This window comes from Tachyglossus aculeatus, chromosome 11 (genome assembly GCF_015852505.1).
Source record: "Tachyglossus aculeatus isolate mTacAcu1 chromosome 11, mTacAcu1.pri, whole genome shotgun sequence".
Classification (NCBI taxonomy): domain Eukaryota; kingdom Metazoa; phylum Chordata; class Mammalia; order Monotremata; family Tachyglossidae; genus Tachyglossus; species Tachyglossus aculeatus.
In genome coordinates this window covers 49966861-49984415 of record NC_052076.1, presented here as the reverse complement: position 1 = coordinate 49984415, position 17555 = coordinate 49966861, and the positions used below count along the sequence as shown (strand labels likewise).

At 47.5% G+C, this 17555-nt stretch overlaps 1 protein-coding gene across 2 annotated transcripts in view; it reads right to left on the bottom strand.

Moving 5' to 3' along the window:
• Positions 1-13928, bottom strand: part of WWP2 (WW domain containing E3 ubiquitin protein ligase 2) — a 135985-nt gene extending 122057 nt beyond the window's left edge. The window contains exon 1 of one of the 2 annotated variants that reach the window (XM_038753597.1): positions 13897-13928. The gene's annotated coding sequence lies outside the window, so the exon portion shown is untranslated. Of the gene's footprint in view, positions 1-3415; positions 3459-13896 lie in introns of those variants that run through there. The other variant, XM_038753598.1, reaches the window with a different exon arrangement.
• Between the last annotated feature and the right edge of the window lie 3627 nt (positions 13929-17555).

Sequence of the window (17555 nt, the reverse complement as noted above, 5' to 3'; positions counted from 1 at the left end):
ACTTTCAGCTAAACAAATCACTAAGCCTTTTTCTGTTTTTTTTTTTTTAAGTACGGGTTTACTATGTGCCAGGCATTGCACTAAGTGCTGGGATAGACACGAGATAGTCGGGTTGGAAGTAGTCCATGTCTCTAGAATGTAAGCTCGTTGTGGGCAGGGAACGTGTCGGCTAACTCCGTTGCATTGTACTTTCCTAAGCGCTTAGTACACTACTCTGCACACAGTACATGTTCAATTGATTAATGCCCCACATGGGGCTTACAGTCTTAGTCCCCATTTTACAGATGAGGTAGCAGGCACGGAGAAGTCAAGTGACTTGCCCAAGGGCACACAGCAGCCAAGTGGCAGAGACAGGATTAGAACCCAGGTCCTCCAACTCCCAGGCCTGTGCTCTTTCCATTAGGCCATGCCGATACTTACCGACTTCTCCTCAGTAAATATTATTTGCCAAACATCTAGGTGGTCATGGTATCATGGCTCTACCCTTTAGTTACCATCAATCATCAATCGTATTTATTGAGCGCTTACTGTGTGCAGAGCACACCATGAGCATTAAACACGAAAAAATACAGCTCTGAGATGCATTAAAGCAACAGATTTAAATCAGAAGATGGGATTTAAAAAAAAAAAAGATTGATTACGCACGTAACAAATCTTGCCAGTTCTCATTAGATTGGGAGGGTTCATATTTAATCAATCATTGGTATTACTGAGCACTTATTACGTGCCGAGCACTGTACAAAGTGCTTGGGAGAGTACAACAGGGTAAGTAGACACTATCCCTGCCCTCAAGGAGCTTAGAGTCTAGCAGAGAAGAATCTTTAAAATGAATTACGAATAGGGGAAGTAACCAAGCGAATATAAGGAAATGTATTTAAGTCCTAGGGGTTGAGGACGGAAAAGGTGAATCCTTAAGTGCTTAGGGGGGGTTCGGTAAGTTGGCATTGTAGCGGGAGAGGATTGAGGACAGGTTTGGGAGAGCTGTTTGAGTGCCTAAAGCCAATGGTGAGGGGTTTCCACTTGATGCAGAAATAGATGGGAAACCACTGAAGATATTGAGGAGTGGGAGATTTGCGCAAAACAATTTTTTTTGCAATTATGGAGGTTTTCACTTCTACGTGGGAGAGAACAAGCCCTCGTTTTTTTTCCCACTATTTCTTTAGTTGAGGATCACCACGAAGGGGCACGGGACAGGACGACATATACAAACTCCCCACATGGTTCACAATCTTGGCAGAGGAAAAAAAAAAAAAAGCGCACAAGCTACAGCAGCACAGCTAGGCCATGAAACCACAGGCTCAGAAATAACACTGCACCTGTATCTGTGGCCAGGCTGAGTAAGAGCAACGTGACTACTGCTGATGACTTCTGATAGCGTATGCCCTCCAAAATAATAAAGAAAACTTCCTCTAAATTAACCCAAGACCAGAGAAATTCCCTGCTTAACAAGGATTGTGTATGTATCTCAATACGTGACCACTGACTACAATTCTAGCTCTTTTTAAGAATAGGGTTTTTTTTTTCCCCCAAGGTTTCTGTCCTCTTCCTGAAGTACGATTAGACAGTTTGCTTAAATTTCTAAGGAATACGGAAACCCATCCCATCTCATTTTCCTTCCCTACGATCATCCTTTGGGTAGGAAGATTCCAGCTCGGAAGTTTTTTTTTTTGCAAACGGACGGACAAAGAGAGGAGAGTCACAGAAGATGCCAAATTATTTTTCCTACTAAAATTAAGGCCACCAAAATTCCTGGAAGATGCAGTCAACTCATCCCAAGCCCTTATCTTTGACTTTTCCAAACATACCTACACCAATCAGCCCACAGGGATTGAAAGAAGTGGAAAACTGATCTTAAATCCCCTTTTTTATGCCATTTGTTAAGCACTTATTACATGCCAAGCACTAAACTAAGCTCTGAGGTAGATGGCAGATACTCAGGTTGGACACAGTCCCTGCCCCACTTGGGGTTCACGCCTTTTAAGTAAGAGGGAGTGGGATTTAATCCCCATTTTACAGATGAGGAAACTGAGGCACAAAAGTTAAGTGACTTGCCCAAGGTCACACAGCAGATAAGTGCCAGAGCCGGGATTAGAACCCAGGTCCTCTAACTCCCAAGCCCATGTTCTTTCCACTAGACAATTCTGCTTTTTTAATTAATTCATTCATTCATTAATCGTATTTATTGAGCGCTTACTGTGTACAGAGCACTGTACTAAGCGCTTGGGAAGTACAAGCTGGCAACATATAGAGACGATCCCTACCCAACAGTGGGCTCACAGTCTAGAAGGGGGAGACGGACAACAAAACATGTTAACAAAATAAATAGAATATGTACAAGTAAAATAAATAGAGTAATAAATATGTACAAACATATATACAAATATACGGGTAATAAATATATATAAAAATAATATTGTTTTGCTGTCTGTCTCCCCCTTCTAGACTGTGAGCCCGCTGTTGGGTGGGGACCGTCTCTATATGTTGCCAACTTGTACTTCCCAAGTGCTTAGAACAGTGCTCTGCACACAGTAAGCGCTCAATAAATATGATTGAATGAATGAATATATATATATATATATATATTATATATATAATATATATATATAATGTAATTCATTAGGAACCAATAGGTTAAGCCATCTGAATGGTTTAATCCACTTGAAATTTACATGTCCTAACTTCAGTCCAGTGAACTACCAACATCTTCGACAGTGAATTTTGAGCTAGAATAATCATTCATTCATTCAATCGTATTTATTGAGCGCTTACTGTGTGCAGAGCACTGTACTAAGCGCTTGGGAAGTACAAGTTGGCAACATCTAGAGACAGTCCCTACCCAACAGTGGGCTCACAGTCTAGAAGGGGGAGACAGAGAACAAAACCAAACATATTAACAAAATAAAATAAATAGAATAGATATGTACAAGTAAAATAAATAGAGTAATAAATATGTACAAACATATATACATATATACAGATGCTGTGGGGAGGGGGAGGAGGTAAGACGGGGGGGATGGAGATGAGGACGAGGGGGAGAGGAAGGAGGGGGCTCAGTCTGGGAAGGCCTCCTGGAGGAGGTGAGCTCTCAGTAGGGCCTTGGATGAGTCCTGGCTCAAAAGGGAGCACAAAGGTGACGACAATACCAATATCATCATCACCACTTTCTTTGATACCTGGTTTTAGTCTCCCAGGAGGGCTTCCATCTGACCTGGTGCACTTAGAACAGTGCTTGGCACATGGTAAGCGCTTAAGAAATACCAATAAGTATGATGATATTGTTATCAATATATTATTAAATATTCATATTAATAATTACCCTCATTATTTTATTGCTACAAGGTTTTTCCATGGGAAAACTTGGCCTAAGTCCAACAGCAGGGAAAAGTAAGTGTCCACCGGGTGGAATTCCACTGACCTCATCTGACCAAAGTGGGAAGTTTTTTCATACAGCAGCCCCAGTCAGCTGCTATGTCCAACTTCACCGTGACTCCTGCTCCCATCCACACCCTGAATCCAGCCAATGCATTTCCTAAAAAGTAGACCACGGCAAGATGTTTTGATCCACTCAAAGCGAATGACGCCTGCGCCCTTCTGGATTCTTATAAGCCCTGAGAGAATAACGTTGGATATAATTCAACCTCTCGGTTAATTTTTTTAAAACGATCGTTTTCAAACTGTGCACAGCAAAACAAACACCTAAATCAAGTTCTTGTGACAAGTTCCACACAGTGGGTCGACAGGGGTATTCGATGAGAACTTTTATCCTAACACACTGGTCTGTTAACACAATCACCAAGCGACCATTAGAGCAAGGTGGGAGGGCCTACCTAGCCTTATCTTAAATTTCCCAAACACTGACTACAGCACATTATTTTTCAACAAAAAGTCTAGGGAGAGCATAATTCTGTTTCCCTTCCCTAGACCATCAATTGTCAGAGGAGCAGGAAAAATTCAGCAGCTGAGCAACTGCACACACCTGAAACATCGCTCTCCACCATTCATTCACTCAATCGTATTTGTTGAGCGCTTACTGTGTGCAGAGCACTGGACTAAGCGATTGGGAAAGTACATCAGTGCCACTCCCTTGTGGTTCAGAGGTCACAAAGTTCTCAATAAGATAGTCCAACACGCCACGCCTCGCTGATCACTGGTATTTGTGTGTCTGCAAATTTATTTTGATTGCTAAAGGGGCGTTGGAAGTTCCCGAGCTGCCATGATCTATCGTGCTTTTAGGCAGCAGTCACCCTCATTCAGAAGCTTGGCTCGGAAACGCCCATCCTTGTGCTAGACGACATCCTTCCAGCCAAACGACCCCACGCCACGATAGTGGGGGGTGAAACAGGCACACACAGGGGAACGTCTGCTGGGACTTCTGCACATAGTGCTCTGCACATAGTAAGCGCTCAATAAATACGATTGATGACTTCGTGATCGACAGTGAAAGCTTCTAACCGAGGCACCATCTAAAGCGTCTCGTGATGGACGGGCTCAGCAGGAACTCTGAAAATCGCCGGCTGTTTTGGGCAGCAGATAAACTTTGACTTTGTCACTGAAATGCAACAGTGCGCCACAATAATAATAACACTAACAATTGTGGAATTTAAGCTCGGACTGTGTGTCAAGTACTGTACTAAGTGCTGGGGTAGATAAGATAATCAAGTCCCACACTGAATGCAACTACCTGTGGTCGCTTTGGCACTTAAAATTCTCGTGTGCACTAATATTAGTGTCAATCCCTCCGCGCAGATTCTTGGTCCCTCTCTGCTGAAGCTCATCCGGCATTCAGGACTCTCCCGTCACAAACGGCAAGGAGAGGCCCCCGTAACGCAGTTTCGCTTGTTGAAGTATCGTCCTCTGAGATACAAAAACAGTCACTGAATGCAACTACCTGTGGTCGCTTTGGCAATAACTGGGTTTGGCACTTAAAATTCTCGTGTGCGCTAATATTAGTGTCAATCCCCCCGTGCAGATTCTTGGTCCCTCTCTGCTGAAGCTCATCCGGCATTCACGACTCTCCCGTCACAAACGTCAAGGAGAGGCCCCCGCAACGCAGTTTTGCTTGTTGAAGTATCATCCTCTGAGATACAAAAACGGTCACTGACTGCAACTACCTGTGGCCGCTTTGGCGATAACTGGGTTTGGCACTTAAAATTCTCGTGCGCGCTAATATTAGTGTCAATCCCCCCGCGCAGATTCTTGGTCCCTCTCTGCTGAAGCTCATCCGGCATTCACGACTCTCCCGTCACAAACGGCAAGGAGAGGCCCCCGTAACGCAGTTTCGCTTGTTGAAGTATCATCCTCTGAGATACAAAAACAGTCACCTCACTGACATCCGCTCCCAACACCTGATGGGGCCTTTCAGACTGTGTAATTACTAAGGGTTCCTGAGTCACCCACAGTAAGCCCCCAGTACAGTGTCATCTGCCATCCGAGTTTCTGGATGCCACTTGTCCTCTGGCATCTCTGGCATCTCAGGAATCTGTGTTCCTCTCAAACCTCCAAGTCATATGTTTGGCTGAGGAGAGGTTACTGAGTGACAGCCTCATTAAGAAGTGACACCTGGGCAATGTCCAGAAATCACACAGTTAATGTGCGACAGGAAGGCTTCGTTCACGCAAATCTGACTGTGGGAAATTTGCTCCACAAGCCAGCCTGTACATCCACTGCCAGAATGGGTAGAAAAGGCATAATTTAAATTGCGACCCACCTAACCCTCTCCTCTCTAATGCCCCCTTCCACTTACCTGACTCCCTCTGCTCTTGATTCAGATCCTCTCCTTCACCCACCACTCTTTCTACAGAAATCATCACCAAAAAGCAAAGGAAATCAAACATTGCCATCCCTTACTTGTAAAACAAGTGTAGGCATCAGACAAAGGTTAAGGACAAGAAGAAAAGCTTCTAACTCAGTAAAAAGCAAGAACTGGTCAAGCAGCAGAACAAAGAGGACACCGGGAAGCGGGTTTAGTGGCAAAATAGGAAGCAAAAACCAGAGGTAGAATACATTCGGGGAGCTGGCTCATTTCTCTTGGAGAAGTTACCCATCCTATATCTGTACCTCTGAAATGTGACATCAGAGAGCTAAATGGGAAAGAAAAACAGGTGTAATTGTAGAAGCTTTGTCTTGAAGCTCTCGAAGTTCACAACAAGCTCTCTCTCTTGTTGTGCTTCCTCTTGAAATGATCTGATTTAGCTTTTTCTATATAAACTGGAGACCAGAACGTTCAGAATCAGCAAGAGTGTTAAGTCCCACAAAATAAAGTGTGTCAAAGCATATCACATCCCAAAGTATAAACACAGTACTCTTACCCCTTCTAAAGCAGCCTGGCCTAGTGGAAAGACCACGGGCCTGGGACTCAGAGGACCTGAGATCTAATCCTGTATATATGTACCTGTATATATGTATATATGTTTGCACATATTTATTACTCTATTTATTTATTTATTTTACTTGTACATATCTATCCTATTTATTTTATTTTGTTAGTATGTTTGGTTTTGTTCTCTGTCTCCCCCTTTTAGACTGTGAGTCCACTGTTGGGTAGGGACTGTCTCTATATGCTGCCAATTTGCACTTCCCAAGCGCTTAGTACAGTGCTCTGCACATAGTAAGCGCTCAATAAATACGATTGATGATGATGATGATAATCCTGGCTCCACCACTTGTCTGCTGTGTGACCTTGGGCAAGTCACTCAACTTCTCCATGCCTCAGTTCCCCTCTTCTGCAAAACCTGGTCTGGCTCCTATTTTGATTGTGAGCCCAATGTGGGACTTGATTATCCTGCTATCTAAGCCAGCACTTAGTACAGTGCTTGACACACAGTACGAGCTTAAATTCCACAATTATTATGGAGCACTGTTGCATTTCAGTGGCAAAATGTGCCAGTGACTCTCAGTTAACACTCCTACCTAGGGATCCAATCTCACCACCAGCAGTGCTTAGACTCAAAGGTCAAATCTACCTATCTTACAAATAAATTGCTCCCAAACTCAGGGCTCCTATTTTTTTTTTTACTCCCCTGACACCCTAAGAAGTCAGGCTAGCTCCCAGCAGCAACTGCTAAAGCCCCTCTTGAAGTCCAACTACCAAGCGTCAATACTGAGGCACAGCCTGCTGAAAAAATAGTCAAATATTCTTTGAAAGCAGCTCCTTAAATTGGGAAAGTAGAAAGGGTTTCAGAGATAAATACTCTGGCTTTGGAAAAAACGCTGAATGCAGGTCAGAGGAAAGAGGGGATGCAAGGTGGGGAGACGGGAGGCGGGACAAGCAGGAAAGGTATAAACGCCCTTCAAGGAAACTAAATTTTCTCTTAAAACGGATACACTTAAGAGGGTTCTGGCTTTCCAAATGTAACCAGTGCCAAAGACCCTCTGTCTAGGATGAATCAGTAATGACAGGCCGAGGCTCTGTCCTGATCTCACTATTCTTTTCTGGAGTGGTGGATTAATATAATGGAACAACCAGGGATTGCTCACAAAGGTCTCAGAGTTCACTACATCAAGGAGACCCACCTCAGTTATTCTCCCCACGCGCACTCTTGCTCCCAAACGCTTTCCTCTGCCACGATCACTGCTGGACCAAAGGGAATCCTGACGGTGCTGGAGAGGAAAGTGTACGGCAAGAAACGGGAATCACAAAATCTCATTTTGAAGTACGTGGGGAGGGCCGAATTTTGGCTTGGGAAGACGGCTGGGCTTTCGCTGCACCAGAGTCTTAAAATAACCCGGAGAATATCGGCAGAAAGGGATGAGCCTGTTAAACTCAGGACAGTGGAATGCCAGTCCTGATTTTGACTTTTTTTAAATGGTATTTGCTAAGTGCTTCCTATATGTCAGGCGCTGGTCTAAGCACTGGGGTGGAAAATGTAAACAGGTTGGACACGGGCCATGTTCCACATGGGGCTCACAGTCTTAACCCCCATTTTACAGGTGAGATAACTGAGGCACAGAGAAGTGAAATGACTTGCCCAAGGTCACAGCAGACCTGGCTTTCTGATTCCCAGGCCCACGTTTTAACCCCTGGGCCAGGCTGCTTCTCCTGTTTGTATCCCTGGTCATCTAGCCACTTTGTCAGGTCTTAGAAGACAATATATCTGATCTACTTTTTCAGGTTTTAATACTCAAAGAGGACAGAAGGTGGGTGAAAGAGAGAGAGAGAGAGTGAGTGTGAGAGAGACAGAGAGAATAAATGGAAATAGACTCAACGTTGGGTTTAACACAGGTACTGAACTTGAGAGTGTGGGATAATTCAAGGGTTAGAGGACCCTGGGAAGAATCCCTACCAAAGACAAGACTTTATCTTCACCAGAAGATATGGTCACTGTAAGGGAGCTCAGGCTCAACGCCAACCCAAGGGAATTATGAGGGAAGATGAAGAATGGAGACCATAATTTTGAGTCATAAAAAGAAGACCGTTTGCATTTCTCATTTGTATTTTGTAGCTTTTTAGCTCTGCAATGGCAAATGTTTGTACACTAGAGGAAGGGAACGGCGTTCAGCCCATTGTCGGGTAGGGACCGTCTCTATCTATTGCCAACTTGTACTTCCCAAGTGCTGAGTACAGTGCTTTGCACACAGTAAGCGCTCACTAAATAGGACTGAATGAAATTCAGCTTACCACAAACGTATGCAAGACATAAAAGAAAAATCCCAGATTTCTAGGAGAAGAGGCAAGTGAAAAAACGGAACCACTGAAGATCACCGTGAGGCTTCTAAATGCTATCCAGAAGACCACAAAATGGGAAGAAAAACAGATTGCCATATTACTCAGGGTCACAATAACGACTAGACTGTCATCTAGACATGGTCTTCTAGACTGTAAGCCCACTGTTGGGTAGAGACCGTCTCTATATGTTGCCAACTTGTACTTCCCAAGCGCTTAGTACAGTGTTCTGCACACAGTAAGCGCTCAATAAATACGATTGATTGATTATCAAGACACAGGCCTCTAGGTCACTCTACCTAGTTAGAACTTGTCAAGATAAGGAGGATCAAGCCTAAGCAGTCACATGGTTAGAGCGACTAAATAATTCAGACTAAAAGGAAAAAAAAAAACAGAGAGAAAGATCGGAATGGGTAGAAGTTTCCCACTCCATATTTAGCCCTAAACTCGCTGAAATTTCAGTTGGGAAAAAAATCCCTATCCAAGCATTAAAATGAGTTCACTCTTACATACTTTGAAAATGACCACTGATGTAACTTTTGCGTGAGAACGCTATAGGCAAAGATCCACTTCTTCGGCAAAGCCATACAACCCAAGTTGATTTGGTATGCCACACTTGGCGGCGGGGCAGGGGGAGTTTGGATGGAAGAACCCGGAGATTGAGGAAGAAAATGAATTTAAGCCTTTCAAAGGTAAAGAGTAGGGGCTAAAAAGAAATAAAAGCCGCTGGGAGAAAAACCACCTTCAACAGAGGAACTGTTCAAAAGAAAGCAGGGAGCATTCGCCTTAATACCCTCTCTTTTGAGGTCAACTCATCATCATCAATCGTATTTATTGAGCGCTTACTATGTGCAGAGCACTGTACTAAGCGCTTGGGAAGTACAAACTGGCAACATATAGAGACAGTCCCTACCCAACAGTGGGCTCACAGTCTAAAAGGGAACAAAACCAAACGTACTAACAAAATAAAATAAATAGGATAGATATGTACAAGTAAAAGAAATAAATAAATAAATAGAGTAATAAATATGTACAACCATATATACATATATACAGGTGCTGTGGAGAAGGGAAGGAGGTAAGATGGGGGGGGATGGAGAGGGGGAGAGGAGATATCTGTTTTATGATCACTCCTTGCCTCCTTTCCTGACCGATCTCAAGGAGCCCCCCACCCCAGGTGTCTCCCCCTTTTTAATAATAATAATAATAATGATGATGGCATTTATTAAGCGCTTACTATGTGCAAAGCACTGTTCTAAGCGCTGGGGTAGATAACAAGGTAATCAAGTTGTCCCACGTGGGGCTCACAGACTTAATCCCCATTTTACAGATAACTGAAGCCCAGAGAAGTTAAGTGACCTGCCCAAATTCACACAGCTGCCAAGTGGCGGAGGCGGGATTTGAACCCATGACCTCTGACTCCAAAGCCGGTGCTCTTTCCACTGAGCCGTGCTGCTTCTCATTTTTTTAGAGGTGACTCCCCTATTCTTGACCCCCCGGCTCCGAAGGAGCAGTGTGAGCCCTTTCTAGAGGATTCTCTTGCTGCTTTCTCTCATTCATTCATTCAATCGTATTTATTGAGAGCTTACTGTGTGCAGAGCACTGTACTAAGCGCTTGGGAAGTACAAGTTGGCAACATAGAGACGGTTCCTACCCAACAGGGGGGTCACAGTCTAGAAGAGGGAGACAGAGAACAAGCAGCGTGGCTCAATGGAAAGAGCCCAGGCTTGGGAGTCAGAGGTCATGGGTTCAAATCCCAGCTCCGCCACCTGTCAGCTGTGTCACTGTGGGCAAGTCACTTCACTTCTGTGGGCCTCAGTTCCCTCATCTGTAAAATGGGGATTAAGACTGTGAGCCCCCTGTGGGACAACCTGATCCCCTTGTAACCTCCCCAGCGCTTAGAACAGTGCTTTGGACATCATAAGCGCTTAATAAATGCCATTATTATTAAAACAAAACAAAACATACTAACAAAATAAAATAGAATAAATTTGTACAAATAAGAGTAATACATAGAAACACATATACAGGTGCTGTGGGGAGGGGAAGGAGGTAAGGCAGGGGGGATGGGGAGGAGGAGAGGAAAAAGGGGGCTCAGTCTGGGAAGGCCTCCTGGAGGAGGTGAGCTCTCAGTAGGGCTTTGAAGGGAGGAAGAGAGTCTCAGAGGTCATGAGTTCAAATCCCGGCTCTGCCAATTGTCAGCTGTGTGACTTTGGGCCAGTCACTTCACTTCTCTGGGCCTCAGTTCCCTCATCTGTAGAACGGGGATAAAGACTGTGAGCCCCACGTGGGACAACCTGATCACCTTGGAACCTCCCCAGTGCTTAGAACAGGGCTTTGCACATAGTAAGCACTTAATAAATGTCATTATTGTTATTAGAAGGGGAAGACAGACAACAAAACAACACATATTGACAAAATAAAACAAACAGAACAGTAAATGTGTACAAGTGAAATAGAGTGATAAATCTGTACAGGTGCTGTGGGGAGGGGAAGGAGGTAGGGCGGGGGAGGGGGAGAGGAAAGAGGGGGCTCAGTGTGGGAAGGCCTCCTGGAGGAGGTGAGCTCTCAGTAGGGCTTTGAAGGGAGGAAGAGAGAGTCAGAGGTCATGGGTTCAAAACCTGCCTCTGCCAATTGTCAGTTGTGTGACTTTGGGACAGTCACTTCACTTCTCTGGGCCTCAGTTCCCTCATCTGTAGACCGGGGATGAAGACTGTGAGCCCCTTGTGGGACCACCTGATCACCTTGGAACCTCCCCAGCGCTTAGAACAGGGCTTTGCACATAGTAAGCGCTTAACAAATGCCATGATTATTTTTAGAAAGGGGTTGGCAGACAATGCAACAACAAATATTGACAAAATAAAACGAATAGAACAGTAAATGAGTAGAAGTGAAATAGAGTGATAAATCTGTACAGGTGCTGTGGGGAGGGGAAGGAGGTAGGACGGGAAGGGAATGGGGAGGGGAAGAGAAAAGAGGGGGCTCAGTGTGGGAAGGCCTCCTGGAAGAGGTGAGTTCTCAGTAGGGCTTTGAAGGGAGGAAGAGAGAGTCAGAGGTCATGGGTTCAAATCCCAGCTCTGCCAATTGTCAGCCGTGTGACTTTGGGCCAGTCACTTCACTTCTCTGGGCCTCAGTGACCTCATCTGTAAAATGGGGATTAAAGCTGTGAGCCCCCCGGGGGACAACCTGATCACCTTGTAGCCTCCCCAGCACTTAGAACAGTGCTTTGCACATAGTAAGCACTGAATAAATGCCATTATTATTAGAAGGGGGAGACATACAACAAAACAACACATATTAACGATATAAAACAAACAGAACAGTAAATGAGTACAAGTAAAATAGAGTGATAAATCTGTACAGACATATATACAGGTGCTGTGGGGAGGGGAAGGAGGTAGGGCGGGGGGATGGCGAAGGGGAGAGGAAAGAGGGGGCTCAGTGTGGGAAGACCTTCTGGAGGAGGTGAGCCCTCAGTAGGGCTTTGAAGGGAGGAAGAGAGAGTCAGAGGTCATGGGTTCAAATCCCGGCCCTGCCAATTGTCAGCTGGGTGACTTTGGGCCAGTCACTTCACTTCTCTGGGCCTCAGTGACCTCATCTGTAAAATGGGGATTAAAGCTGTGAGCCCCCCGGGGGACCACCTGATCACCTTGGAACCTGCCCAGCGCTTAGAACAGGGCTTTGCACATAGTAAGCGCTTAATAAATGCCATTATTGTTATCAGAAGGGGGAGACAGACAACAAAACAACACATATTGACAAAATAAAACAAACAGAATATAGATGAGTACAAGTGGAATAGAGTGATAAATCTGTATAGGTGCTTTGGGGAGGGGAAGGAGGTAGGGCGGGGGGATGGGGAGGGGGAGAGAAAAGAGGGGGCTCAGTCTGGGAAGGCCTCCTGGAGGAGGTGAGCTCTCAGTAGCGCTTTAAAGGGAGGAAGAGAGAATCAGAGGTCATGGGTTCAAATCCCGGCTCTGCCAATTGTCAGTTGTGTGACTTTGGGCAAGTCACTTCACTGGGCCTCAGTTCCCTCATCTGTAGACCGGGGATGAAGACTGTGAGCCCCCCGTGGGCCCACCTGATCACCCTGGAACCTCCCCAGCGCTCAGGACAGGGCTTCGCACACAGTAAGCGCTTAACAAATGCCATGATTATTATTAGAAGAGGGAGGCAGACAACGAAACAACACATATTGACAAAATAAAACAAATAGAACAGTAAACGAGTACAAGTAAAATAGAGTGATAAATCTGTACAGACATATATACAGGTGCTGTGGGGAGGGGAAGAGGAAAGAGGGGGGTCAGTTTGGGAAGACCTCCTGGAGGAGAGGTGAGCTCTCAGAAGGGCTTTGAAGGGAGGAAGAGAGAGTCAGAGGTCATGGGTTCAAATCCTGGCTCTGCCCATTGTCAGCTGTGTGACTTTGGAGAAGTCACTTCACTTCTCTGGGCCTCAGTTCCCTCATCTGGATAATGGGGGTGAAGGCTGTGAGCCCCCCGTGGGACCACCTGATCACCGTGGAACCTCCCCAGCGCTTAGAACAGGGCTTTGCACATAGTAAACGCTTAATAAATGTCATCATTATTATTAGAAGGGGGAAGACAGACAACAAAACAACCCATATTCTCCCCCTCCTCCCCGCCTTACCTCCTTCCCCTCCCCACAGCACCTGTACATATGTCTGTACGTATTTACTACTCTATTTTTTTATTTGTACATATTTAATCTATGTATTTTATTCTGTTAGTATGTTTGGTTTTGTTGTCTGTCTCCCCCTTCTAGACTTTGAGCCCACCGTTGGGTAGGGCCCGTCTCTAGATGTTGCCAACCTGGACTTCGCAAGCGCTCAGTACAGTGCTCTGCACACAGGAAGCGCTCAATAAATACGACTGAATGAAAATAAAAACAAAGAGTAAATACGTACAAGTAAAATAAATAGAGGGATAAGTCTGTACGGACAGATATGCAGGTGCTGCGGGGAGGGGAAGGAGGTAGGGCGGGGGGGAGATCGTCATTCATTCATTCACTCATTCAATCGTATTTATTGAGCGCTTACTGTGTGCAGAGCACTGGGCTAAGCGCTTGGGAAGGACAAGTTGGCAACCTGTAGAGACGGTCTCTAGGCAACGGCGGGCTCCCCCGGGCAGCCCCCTCCCCTGCCCTCAGACCCCGGGGCCGGACCGGACCGGACCGGACCAAACCGGATCAGACCGGATGGGACCGGCTACTACCTGCAGCAGCCGGAGCGGCACCGCCGAACTGCCCTTTCTACTTCCGCCTTCTCCCGCCCCCTCCCCCCACCGGCCTCCCGGAGTCACGTGACCGCCCCCCCCGGGTCACGTGGCGCGGAAGCCGGCAGCGAGCCCCACTGCGCGAGCGCGAGCGACCTCAACCGCCCGGTCCCGCCTCTCCAGCGTCACGTGTCCTTCCGCGGGTCACGTGACGCGGAAGCCGACAACGAGCTCCACTGCGCGAGCGCGAGCGACCTCAACCGCCCGGTCCCGCTTCTCCAGCGTCACGTGTCCTCCCCGGGTCACGTGACGCGGAAGCCGACAACGAGCCCAACTGCGCATGCGCGACCCATTTCTACCGCCCGGTCCCGCCCCTCCAGTGTCACGTGCCCTCCCCCCTTGTCACCCGACCAGGAAGCAGGCCGCGAGCCCAACTGCGCAAGCGCGAGCGCTTTCAACCGCCCTCCCCCTTGTCACCTGACGCGGAAGCAGGCCGCGAGCCCCACTGCGCAAGCGCGAGCGATTTCAACCGCCCGGCCCCGCCCCCCAGCGTCACGTGCCCTCCCCCTTGTCACCCGACCCGGAAGCAGGCCGCGATCCCAACTGCGCAGGCGCGAGCGATTTCAACCTCCCGGTCCCGCCCCCTCCCCCGTCACGTGACCGGCCCGTAGCACACCTGACCCCTAAGAGGCCGCGAGCGATTTCAACCGCCCGGCCCCACCCCCAGTCACGTGAACGCTTTCCCTGGTCACCTGACCCGGAAGAAGTCCGCGAGCCCAACTGCGCAAGCGCAAGCGATTTCAACCGCCTGGTCCCGCCCCCGGGGTCACGTGGCTGCCCCCGTCACCTGACCTGGAAGAGGCTGCGAGCCCCACTGCGCATGCGCGAGAGGTTTCAAGGGGCCTGCGTCGCCCCTTCCCCCTCATCACCCCTCGACGGACGCTCCTGACATTCATTTATTCATTCAATCAATCAATCAATCAATCGTATTTATTGAGCAATTACTGTGTGCAGAGCACTGTACTAAGCGCTTGGGAAGTACAAGTTGGCAACATATAGAGACAGTCCCTTCCCAACAACGGGCTTACAGTCTAGAAGGGGGAGACAGACAACAGAACATTTATTAAGCACTTCCTCTGTGCAGAGCACTGTACTAAGCGCTTGGGTAGTCCAAGTTGGCAACATCTAGAGACGGTCCCTTCCCAACAGCGGGCTCACAGGCTAGAACGGGGAGACAGAGAACAAAACATATTAAAATAAAATAAATAGAATAGTAAATATGTGCAAGAGTAAATACGTACTATGTGCCAGGCACTGTTCTAAGCGCTGGGGAGGATACAAGGTGATCAGGTTGTCCCACGTTGGGCTCACAGTCTTCATCCCCATTTTACAGATGAGGGAACTGAGCTCCTTGTGGTCAAGGAATGTGTCTGTTATTATATTGTCATAATAATAACGATGGTATCTCTGAAGCGCTTACTCTGTGCCAGGCACTGTACTAAGCACTGGGGTGGAGACACTTGTCAGCTATGTGACTTTGGGCAGGTCACTTCACTTCTCCGAGCCTCAGTTCCCTCATCTGTCAAATGGGGATGAAGACTGGGAGCCCCATGGGAGACAACCTCATCACCTTTTAATCTCCCCCAGTGCTTAGAACAGTGCTTGGCACATAGTAATCGCCTAACAAATGCCATTACTATTATTATTAAAAGCCCGGGCTTGGGAGTCAGAGGTCATGGGTTCTAATCCCGGCTCCGCCACTTGTCCGCTGTGTGACCTTGGGCAAGTCACTTCACTTCTCTGTGCCTCCGTTACCTCCCCTGTAAAATGGGGATGAAGACTGTGAGTCCCATGTGGGACAACCTCATCACCTTGTATCTCCCCCAGCCCTTAGAACAGTGCTATTAAGAGCCCGGGCTTGGGAGTCAGAGGTCGTGGGTTCTAATCCCGACCACCACTTGTCTGCTGTGTGACCTTGGGCAAGTCACTACACTTCTCTTGGCCTCAGCAACCTCATCTGGAAAACGGGGATGAAGTCTGGGAGCCCCACGTGGGACAAACAGATTACCTTGTATTCATTCATTCATTCAATCGTATTTATTATAATAACAATAATGATAATAATGGCATTTATGAAATGCTATGTGCAAAGCACTGTTCTAAGTGCTGGGCACTGTTCTAATAATGAAGATGGCATTTATTAAGCACTTACTATGTGCAAAGCACTGTACTAAGCACTGGGGAGGTTACAAGGTGATCAGGTTGTCCCATGGGGGGGGCCTCACAGTCTTAATTCCCATTTTCCAGATGCAGTAACTGAGGCCCAGAGAAGTGAAGTGACTTGCCCAAAGTCACATGGCTGACAATTGGTGAAGCCGGAATTTGAACCCATGACCTGACTCCAAAGCCCGAGCTCTGTCCACTGCGCCACACTGCTTCTCCTATAACCGCCCCAGCGCTTAGAACAGTGCTTTGCACATAATAATAATAGCATTTATTAAGCACTTACTATGTGCAACGCACTGTTCTAAGCGCTGGAAGGTTACAAGGTGATCAGGTTGTCCCACGGGGGGCTCACAGTCTTAATCCCCATTTTACAGATGAAGTAACTGAGGCCCAAAGAAGTGAAATGACTTGCCCAAAGTAACACAGCGGGCAATTGGCGGAGTCAGGATTTGAACCCATGACCTCTGACTCTGAAGCCCAGGCTCTTTCCACTGAGCCATGCTGCTTCTCCGAGCGTAGTGAGCGCTTAACAAATACTACATTTGGCACACTGGCCTCGCCCCCTCCTACCTCACCTCCCTTCTCTCCTTCTGCAGCCCAGCCCGCACCCTCCGCTCCTCTGCCTCCACTAATCTCCTCACCGTTAGGCCTCATTCTCGCCTGTCCCGCCGTCGACCCCCGGCCCACGTCCTCCCCCGGGCCTGGGATGGCCTCCCTCTGCCCCTCCGCCAAGCTAGCTCTCTTCCTCCCTTCGAGGCCCTGCTGAGAGCTCACCTCCTCCAGGAGGCCTTCCCACACTGACCCCCTTCCTTCCTCTCCCCCTCCTCCCCCCTCCATCCCCCCCATTTTACCTCCTTCCCTTCCCCACAGCACCTGTATATATGTATATATGTTTGTACATATTTATCACTCTATTTATTTTACTTGTACATATCTATTTATTCCATTCTGTTAGTATGTTTGGTTTTGTTCTCTGTCTCCCCCTTTTAGACTGTGAGCCCACTGTTGGGTAGGGACTGTCTCCATATGTTGCCAACTTGTACTTCCCAAGCGCTTAGTACAGTGCTCTGCACACAGTAAGCGCTCAATAAATACGATTGATTGATTGATTGATTGCTTGGTTTAGGGAGGATCACTGAGCATACAGGGAGGGAGGCGTACTGGGCCTGCGCGGTGGAGTGAGGCTCACTGGGCATGCGCGGGCGAGGCGCATTGGGACTGCTTGGTTTAGGGAGGATCACTGAGCTTACGCGGGGCGAGGCGTACTGAGCCTGCGCGGTGGAGGGAGGCTCACTGAGCATGCGCGGGCCGAGGCGTATTGGGTCTGTGCGGTGGAGGGAGGCTCACTGAGCATGCGCGGGCGAGGCGCATCGGGACTGCTTGGTGGAGGGAGTCTCACTGAGCATGCGCGGGCGAGGCTCGTTGGGACTGCT